Below are 10,272 nucleotides of genomic sequence, written 5' to 3' on the forward strand. Positions count from 1 at the left end.
GTTTACGTGCAGCAAGAGCCTCTGCACATGTAGTCTAGTAACGGCTAGCACTTACTAAGCGTGTTATGTGCCCGACATTGTGCCAAGCACTTTATCTGCACTACCCCATTCCATCGTCACAAGAACCTTATGAAACAAGGGCTTCTGTCATGCCTGCTTTATGGGCAGAGAAATGAGGAAGCTGGGGAGTGGCAGTTAGAACTCAGAGCCAGGCATCTGCCCTGGAGTGCACACTATGCTATGATGCTTCCATTGGTAGACATGGTTGAAGCAGGAGTAAGCTCAGAAGCCTGCTCTGTGCCAGTCCCCATGCCAGGGGCTTTCCACTTGTCATTTCACTTCGTCCAACCTTCTTAACAACACTGAGAGGCACGCACTATTAACGCCAAGTTACAGACGAAGAAATGGAAGTGAGATGATTTTGCCCAAGGTCACTCAGTGGTAATGACATAGCTAGAATTATGAGAGATGGTTATTGTTTGAATTCACTCTAATATTTGGGCTAGTGGATGAGGATGCTATGGTAGATTGCATTTTCCAAAGATGACCACAACTATGTATTTATCCTGTCCCACATGTTCTTCATACAGTGTTATCGATATTTCCCTCATGGCCAGGGGGTAGAGTCTGTATTCCTTCTCCTCGAGTTGGGGGGAAGCTGGTGACTGCTCCAAAGTATGCAGCATGACCGAAGTGATGCTATGTGACTTCTGAGGCTAGGTCATTAAAAGAACACAGCTTCAAGACTGGACTTTGGTCTCTATGTTGGGAGGCAGCCCAGGCCACACACTGTCCACAGGTAGGCACTCCAGCTGACAGCCCCAGATAAGGACCCAGCTAAGAGCCAGCATCGTCCACCAGATATGTGAATGAACAAGTCTTCAGGTGACTACAAGCCCAGCCAATAACCAATTCCAACCGTGTGAGACTCCAGGCTGGAACTGTCCAGCTGAACCGCTCCTGAATTCCTGATCGAGGCCACCAAGCATTGGGGGCAGTTTGCTATGCAGCAATATATAACCAAATCAGATGCAAAGGAAATGGTAATAAGAGCGAAGCCCAATGACATCCCTTATCACAGCCATTACAGCAACGTGCTGCGCCTTGGGTGTCACCTCCTGAAGGAAGGCTTTGATCTGATATCCCCAGGTCTCAGCACAGGGCCTACGTGTATGTGGTAGTCATTAATAGTGGGAATATTCTTCTCTACCAGTTTCCTTCAGCTCCTTCACAGGGGAGGCAATGAGATTCTGGCAGGGTGGGTGGCGAGCTGGGCCAACCTCCTCAGTTTCACAGAAAAGCAGCAAGGACTCCCCTTTGGCAAGGATGGAAGTGGATCAGAGTGGGGGCTTGTAGGTGGTTATGGGGTCAGGAAGATCTGCCTCCCGATTCCAGCTCCACCATCCAATTGTTGGGTGACTTTGGCTGAGTGACTTTGCCTCTTTGAGCTTCAGTCTCCCCAGCTGTTAAATGGGGTGAAGAGCAGACCTTTCATTGCAAGGGAGGTTGGAAGACGGAATGAGATAATGTGTACAAAGCCCCTGGCACGGCACTGGGCCCATGAGAAACCCTTAGCGGATGGCAATGACCATGAAAAGGTAATTTCTTAATAATCCGGTGGAGCTAGTGGCCTCTTGAGAATCACCTGGAGTTTATTTTTCATGCTGTAGAGACTGGGAAGGAATGTCCCCTCCCCCTAACCCTAGGCCTGGGCTTTTTCTGTGCACGCTGGAGGTGGGGAAGAGACAGTGTGAGCAGAGTGGGGAGGAAAGAAGGCAGAGAAGGGTCCTTAACAGCCTTTTTTGTAGATCAGGATTGACAGTAGTTGCCTTCCAGAAGTCTAGACCAGGAGGTAAAGAATTCAAATACCTTCAGGAGCCAGGTGAGCAGCTCAAATGTGGGGAGGGGGCTGCCGCACTGGAGGGCAACTGCCTTTTAAAATGGGCAGCTCTTACAAGACACCAGCCAACTGATGCCTCATGGGAAATGTGGACCCCTTCCAGCTACAACCTAGAATTTTCAAGAAAAACAGGGATTTTTTTTTTTTAATTCTTGTGTAAGTGCCTGTAAAAGGTAAGGTCCTTTTTGTCAAGGTCCTTGCTTTGTTCACTGCTGTATTCCCTGCTGCCACTGTAGGACCTGGCTCATCATAGACACACCGAACAATTTGTCAAGAGGGTGAAGCTCTCGATGTTAAGATACTGGCAGCTAAGTCAGATTGTAAAAATTATTCAAATATACTTTCTGGAAAGAACACACACACACACACACACCCTGTGGATCCGTCCCTGAGACTGCCAGTTTGAGAACTCAAGCCCAAAAGCACAGCTAACGGAGCTGGACGGAGGGAAAACAGACGCAAGGAGGTTGCGTTTGGAGGTCACCGGGGTAGGGCAGACCTCACCTGCCCCGGGTACGAGGCGGCAGATACGGAATGTTGGGTCGGGGCTGTCACCTGATGGATGCTCACGAAGGCCTCAACATGAGTGAGAAATGCTGGAAAGAATGGCCTGCGGCGGTCCTCCGGGCCTCAGGATGACCAGGAGGCTGAGACGTGCAGTCACCAGCAGGACCTCCCAGGGCCACTCTGCAGCCTGGGTGAGGGGCAGCGGGCTCAGCCAACACACGGACAGGGAGGACTGGTTTGGGGCCTGAGTGCACCCCGGGAGGGGAGGGCAGGAGAAAGGAGGAGCCAGGCTTCCTGAACTAGATCTCGTTTGATTGAGAAGAACGGGAATGGGAGAGAGAGCTGACAGATACAGCAAGACGGGTGAGTGGATCTCACAGGCATTACGCTGAACAGAAGAAGCCAGTGTGATTCTGCTTACATGGAGCTCAAAAATAGCCGAGACAAGACTCACACGTGGTGATAGCGATCAGATGAGGAGTCCCCTCTGGGTGGGGGGGGCAGGTCTCACCACGATGGGGCATAAGGGAGCCTTTTGGGTGACAGAAATGCTGTGTCTCTGGATGGGGGTGGTGATTACACGGGTCTACAAGTCAAGTCATCAAGCTGAATGCTTTACTGCACATGACTGAAACCTCAACTTAAAACATGTGGAAGAAAGAAAGACAGAAGGACAGCGGGCAGGCTGGAGGGGAACTCCTCCCCCTCCAGGGCTGAGAAGCTTGTCCTGGCTATTACGCCGCCGTTGTGGGTTTCTAACGCTCTCTGCGTGTGTGCAGGACCCTGTGTGCCCATCTGCAAAGTTCTGCAAAGCCCCCACATTTCAGGGGCTCCGAGGCAGATTTTTTCTCCCATGACTGTCTCCAAAATCGGGACGCATTTTACAGTCAATGTGCTTACTTCACAGCGTGTCTGCTTTCTTAGTTGTACATGCAAAGGAGTGGTGTCCCACAGTCAGTGGGGCCCTGGGAGTCCCCTCAGCGCTCTGCAGATGACAGAGGCGGGAGTCATGTCCCATCAATTGGACAGAGAAATGGACCAACTACAGTTATGATTGTTGTTCGCAGACACCCAGCTAACAGTCCTCAGCCCGCCACTGCCTCGGAGCCCCTGCAGGAGCTCAGTCCCGGGACAGCGGCCCCACCCCCTTCTCACCTGGGGCCCGTGGGGGGACAGCCAGAACAGTCCCCGACGCGGAGCACCTGTTCTCTTTGGGGCTAACAGTGGGCTCCCAGAACAATGACCATGATAGCAACTGCAATGGGCCAGTGGCTTCAGATGCCAGGCCCTGAGCTCAGCACTCATCTCACATCTTTTCTGTGTCCCCGACCTCCTGGCTGGGGAGTGTTCTGAATCCTTAATATTTACCACAAATGAGCAAAGTCAACATGGCACGTCCCTAAGCCGACACGTTTTTGGTCTTTGGACGAGTGGGCTTTGGATCTCCCGTAGGCTGTTTGACAGACATCACATACCAAAGGTGCAGGGTCCCCATTTTGCCGATCTGGAAACTGAGGCCTCAGGGTCACCTGGCAGCTCAGGGTCAGAGCTAGGGCCAGAACCCAGGGCTCCAGCTCCTTCTCACCACCACCCGACTGCTCTCCAGGCCTCTGAGAGCAGGGAAATTGGGGACCCTTACCTGGGTTATGGCTCCCGTCACCTAGGACCTTCGGGTCTCGGCTGCCTGCCCCTGGAGTGAGAGCCAGGGGTGGAGAGGAGCTTAAGCAGCAGGTGGGTGGAGGGAGCAGGCCGATGCCCTGGGGGACCTGAGCAGGGCTCCTGGAAGACTGGCCACTTCTGGCTGATACCAGAACGGGGTGGGGGGGCAGCGGGTAGAGAGCAGGGCAAAGGCTCTCAGCCCAGGAGGCCTGAGGACGAGGAGGCCGTGAGGCCATCTGGTCCGACAACTTGGGGCGGGGGGTGGGGGGAGCTGTCACTTCCTGAAACCACCAGGAATCCTGGCGTGGGTCTCTGAGTGTGTCTGTGTCTGTGTGTGTTGCGTCGTGCGTGTGGCTGCGTGTGTGGGTGTGTGTCTGGAGGGGCTCCCTGCGTGCGTGCAGGACCCTGTGTGCCCATCTGCAAAGTTCTGGGAGGCGGCCAGAGCTTTCACCTGACTCCCTGAGGCATCCTAAGAGCTCCAGAAGTTACCTCTTCTTTTAAGGCAACTCCCTGTGCCGTCTCTTAGTCTTCTTGGAGAATCACTGACGTGGGGAAGACTGTCAGCCCTCCTGTGGGTGTCAATCTCAAAACTCACAAGGAAACGCTCGCATTTCCGAGAGGAGCCTTGAATTCTTGAGGAATGCTTACTTTTCCTTATGAAATCTATTTCTGAGGTACTTTGATTCTAAAATAATTCTTTTTTAAAAAAGATTTTATTTATTTATTGCAGAGAGAGAGCACACGTGGGGAGAAGCAGAGGGAGGGGGACGAGTAGACTACGGGCTCAGCACGGACCCTGAGATCATGACCTGCGCCGAAACCAAGAGTCAGGCCCTTAACCGACTAAGTCAACCAGACGCCTCTATTTATTCTAGAAGAATTCTAATGACAGCAAAGTGTTTCCTCAGAAATACGAGCGTCCTATCTGAGTGGAATGTCTTTGAGGGAGCTGCACGAATCCTGTGGGAATTCCAAGGAATTGTCAACATTCCCAAGGAATCTCGGTATTTCTGAGAGAATTCCCTGGTTCTGATCGAAGGAAGTATAACAATTTCTCTGGAAATGCCCGTACTCATGCCAGAATACCCCCTCCTCTGAAGGGTCACCAAAGGAGCATGGGAGCTCCCAGGCTGGACCTGGAGTCCTGGTGTCCCAGCTCTGCCGTTGGCCCGTTGTGGAAGCTTGAATATGTCACTTCCCATTACTGGGTCTCAGAGTCCCCCTGAGCATGGGCCTTAGCGCTTCCCTGCCGGTCAGGAAGGGGGACTTGCACACTGTAAAAGATGGTGCCTGTTTGGGCCATGAGGATGGGTGGGTCTTGCTGTCGCCATTCCCTCGCCCTCGTCCTGGCATGTTTCTCCTGGGCCCCTCCTGGGGTGAAAGGAATGTCAGAGAGAGGAGGCCTTGGCCCAGAGAGGCAAAGGGGCTCAGCAAGGTCACACAGCAAGTCAGTGCTGCACAAGAAGAGACCGAGGTCCCCTGATCCCCACAGGCCTCTCTTAATCCCACTTCCTCATCCTCCCAGGCACCCAGGCTGTACCCAGGGCCCTTGGGGGGTCACTGGTGTGGGAATCTGGAGTCAGTCACCAGGTAGCCAGGCCAAAGGACGCCTGGGCTAGGCGGGCTGCCTGGCAAGAGCTGGCTGGCCTCCCACCCTGCCTGCAGCCCCTTTGCCCATTTCACACCTCACTCAGCAGGAGGAAGATAATGGCGGGACGATGCCAGGCCTGAGGGACAGGACAGCGTGGCCAGGCTCAGTCAGGGCTGAGGGCTCTCAGAGCCAAAGAGCCAGGGTGGCCCTTGGGTAAGTCCCTTCTCTTGAGGCCTCAGTTTGTACCATCTGTAAAATAGGCATATAAGGGTCCGGAGACCCCATCTGGGAGGGTTGGCGGAGGCTTATCTGCTGAGGATGGGGCAAACCAGACTGGCCAGCTTCACCCCCAGCGTGCGGCCAGCTCTTCCCCAGAGTCTGGAAGTGGAACCTGGTGGGCTGTCCCTTTCTCTGTCTGTTCACAACCTCGGGGATTTATGTGGGGTGTCACCCTAGAACCTTGCAAGACACACTATGATTTTTAGTCGGTCCTTGTGTTTGTACTAATAGAATTTTTTAAAAAAAACCATGTGCCTCTCACATCTTCTTTATTGAAGCAGAACACACATACATTAATCACACAAATCGTAAGCATAGAGCTGGAGGAATGAGTATAAAGAGAAGCTTCCCGTGTGTTGTGGGCTGACTTGTGTCCACCTCCCAAATTGATAGGTTGAAATCCCAATTCCCAGTACCTCAGAATGTGACTGCATTTGGAGAGAGAGCTTTTAAAGAGATAATTAAGTTAAAATGGGGTCTTGAGGGTCAGCCCTAATCCAATCTGACTGGTGTCCTTATAAGGAGATAGGTGCTAAGGGGGAAAAAGTCAAGGCAAGGGAGTGTGAAGGGTTGAGAGGAAGACGGACACATTTTTGATACAGAGATCAGAAAAAGCCTCACTGAGAAAAGTGACTTAGAGCAAAGACTGCAAGAGGTGAGAAAGGAGGCTGTAATTGTACCTAGGGGATGAGTGATCTGGGTAGAGGGGACAGCATGTGCAAAGGCCCTGGGTGGGAAAGTGCTAGTGTGTTTGAGGAATAGTTAGGAGGTCAGCAAAGCTGTTGCAAAGCTAACAAGTGGGAAAAGAACAGGGGTTGGGGTTTCAGACACAGAGGGAATTACACTTCTTTGCATCAAAAATATGTATCTTGATTAAAAGTTTTTCAAGTTTTTTTTTACCGTAGGCACTAAGTATTTAAAATAATCTTTTACATTGCTATCATTCCAACTATTCAGGTACAGTCTATTTAGCTAATAATAATTATACACAAAGTAATATTGATTTGGAAATGGATGTTTTAAGGCAATGAACAGAGCTTTTTCTCAATTTGTTCTTTTATCTGTGAATTAATTTAGTTACTGCTAAGAAGGAGGCAGGTTTCAACAACCCAGCAGAGACCTCATTTTCAATTTTGGAGATCCAAGCGCTACAAAAAATATTGCTGTTTATTTGTTTGACAAATGGGTGGACACGGGCAGTTTTTATTAAGGCAGCGTTGCTCAATTCTTGGAACTGCTTCCAACATTTATGCCAAAAATCACGATATGGTGTGTGATCAAAGATTGTTTCTCAATAACTCTAAGTAGATTAAGACTGGTAGCAGTAATAACACTCTTTTGTTGAGAGCAAACTGAAAACCACCTGGCCGGCTTCCCAGACATCGGGGGATCATCACAGCCCCTTTGTCCAGAGCCCTGGCCGCGAAGCTCCTAGTCGATGCCCTTGAGTAGGGACTGGGGACAAAGAGGCAGATATCTTTCATAAAGAAGGAGAAGGAATGTTTGTAAAGGGAAGGTGGGAAGCTTTGTGAGAGAAGCCACTCTTGAGACAGAAGGTTCTTGAGACAGAAAACACAAACACTGGGAATCAGGAAATGAGGAAACGGAGTCCCCGTAAAGAGTCCTACAGATGAACCCATGGAAAGTTCTCTTGTGTCCCTGCTCCATCCCACCGGACTTGGTGTTGAAGTGCATCAGTGGGCACTGGGCTTAACTCCTGAACATTCCATTCATTACCAGTGTGTTCTCATACTAGTTAACTAACTCAACTAAGCCTCACTTTACTCATACTGTAAATGGAGGCAAGAATAAGGAAATAATGGTTTGGCCATATGGCAGCCCACACATGGCAAGTGCTCAGAGAACCTTCACTGCTTTTGCGAAAATAGTACCATTTATCACTATTGTTACCGCTATCTTAGGGTGAGAGGTGCTGGAGGGGCAGGGCTTCCGAAGCCCACCCTCCCGCAGGCCAAGCGTCCCCCCCACCCCAAAGCTGGTTTTCTACCAGGCTGCCTGGGAGCTCTCATTTGGTCAAAGAGCTCAGTTTGAACACTCTGGTCGGATGTGGGCTGCTGATTCCCAGCCTCACACCCCCCCTCCTCTGGGCACTTTGCATGACCCCATGTTTGGCTGGGTTTAAAGGTCACCCCATAATCCCTGTGGCTTAGGTTAGAAGCACATACTCTGAAATCAGGAAAAACTGTGGTTGAATCTTCGCTCTGCTCTTCACGCACGGGTAACCTCAAGCTACGTCTCTGAGTCTCCGTGTCCTCATCTGTCAGGTGGGGTCACGGCTTGTCCCCACTGTGAAGGGCTATTGTGATGGCTGCGTGAATCGCCTGCCAAGGGCTCATCGTGACGCCAGGCTCCAAGTAAGCCTGAGCCACAGCTGCTGTCAGGATGAGGGCGAGGAGCCTTGCAGGTGATGCAAAGAGACCTGGGCTGTCACTGAGCCCTGCCTTTTCCTCAGCAGGTGGCCTTGGTAAGCCACACCGCTCCCATGCCTTAGTCCCCCATCTATGAAATGGGAATCCCGATCCCCGCTTTGCCTCACAGCCCCCGGATGAGGGGCAAATGAAATCACAATGACAGCATGCTTTGTAACTGTAGTTGGGGAGGGTCTGCCCAAGTCTGGGAAGGGGCCCTGGGGCCGAAACCTGGCTCTCTGGCAGTGCCGTGGGGAGAGGATAGGACCCCAGCATTTAGAGGCTGTGTAGGGGCCGAGGTCCCAGCACTCGCAGCCCTGGCCAAGATTTCCAAGCTCGAACCTGGTCCCCCCAAACAGTACAGAAATTCAAAGGACAGTAGGGAGGGGAGGCTGTCTTACTCATCCTGCATTCCGGAACATAGTAGTTGCTCAGTGAATGATTGTTAGATGAAGAATCAAATGTGTGGCCCACGCTAGGGTAGATCTGAGCAAGGACAGGAGCAGGGACACTTTTCTGGTGCAGAAACCAGGAAACGAGGTCCTGAACCAGGACAGGAACAATGAGCAGTTTGAATGATCTGGGCAATTTGGAAAGGGGGACTGTGGCAAGTCTGGGAGGAGGGACGAGGGCAGGTAGAGGGAGGACAGAGAGAGCTCTGAGGGTGCAGCCTGCCAGACTGGGTGGGGGAGATGCAGAATTCCCCAGGGGGTCAGGTGAATGGTGCCGGCCCACAGGGGAGATGGGGCACGGGCTGAGAACAAAGGCTCCTTAGAGCTGAGCCCTACAGCCCCTAGGGCAACTGCCTGACTTGTTTTTATCAAGCTCAGGTCATGCCAGTTTCTGCATTTGCCCTTTTCCGAGTCACCTCTTGCCTGGAAAGTAACTGGGGCAAGGAGGTGACAGCGGAGCGGACACTCTGTCACAGTCACCTCTATGCAGGGGAGAGGGGCAGACTCATGGGGTTTAGGGGATCGCTCGAAATGCCCTCAAGTAAGTCAGGCGCAGCTGGGTTCAGGGCTGGGCATCAAATACCTGGGTCCTGAAATCCACTCTGTCACCCACTTGCTATGTGCCCCTTGCTCTCTCCCAGCCTCAGTTTCCCCGATTGCACAATTAAGAGAGTTGACTCAAACAGTATTTCTCCAGGTCTTTCCCCCAGTCTGCCCATGGAGCTTATCAAACTCTGATTCTAGTTCCCCAACTTGAAGTTACTGAGTCAGCAGCCCCAAGGAGTGGGGGCCCTGGTGACCGCATTTTTACATGCTGCCCTAGGGATTCCGTGTTTGTCAGGGTTTGAGACAGTGATTTTCACAGTGATGGAGTGGAAGGAACTTGATGTGAACTCGGTAGACTTGGTCCTGACCCTGTTATACTCTGGCATGTGGCTCTGGGCTAGTTTCTTTGCCTCCCTGGGCCTCAGTTTCCCCATCTCCAAAATAAAAAAGGCTATCCTTAATGATCTGCAAGAGGGTGGGGGTTTGCATTTCTTGAGCACCTGCCAGGTGCCCAGAACCCCCACACTGGGGCTTTTAGGGATGGATCATTGAATTGCAGACACCGACTCTACTCCAGAATTGTGTGCAAAGTGAAAAGTGGAATCATTGAGAATCAGTGAGAACCGAGTTAAATCCCCTCCTACCCATCTGTAGGGTCCTCAGTAGTGTCTGATGTATTTCGTTCATGAACTGAACCATCCTTGGTTAGCTCGTAGGTGAGGGAGGCAAGTGCCAGGTGCCCCCGGCGCAGCCATGGAGGGAAGAAACACCCAGACCCTGAGGAAGGGTCCTTTGTGGAGACTTGCTCCAACTGCAGGGAAATTGGAATCTTTTATTAAAGTGTAAAGTGTGCAGCATGGAGTCTGGCATGGAGTCTAAGAGGCCTCAGTCCTCCGGGTGACCTCCTTC

The sequence above is a fragment of the Ursus arctos genome, unplaced genomic scaffold, assembly GCF_023065955.2.
Source record: "Ursus arctos isolate Adak ecotype North America unplaced genomic scaffold, UrsArc2.0 scaffold_16, whole genome shotgun sequence".
Taxonomy (NCBI): Eukaryota; Metazoa; Chordata; class Mammalia; order Carnivora; family Ursidae; genus Ursus; species Ursus arctos.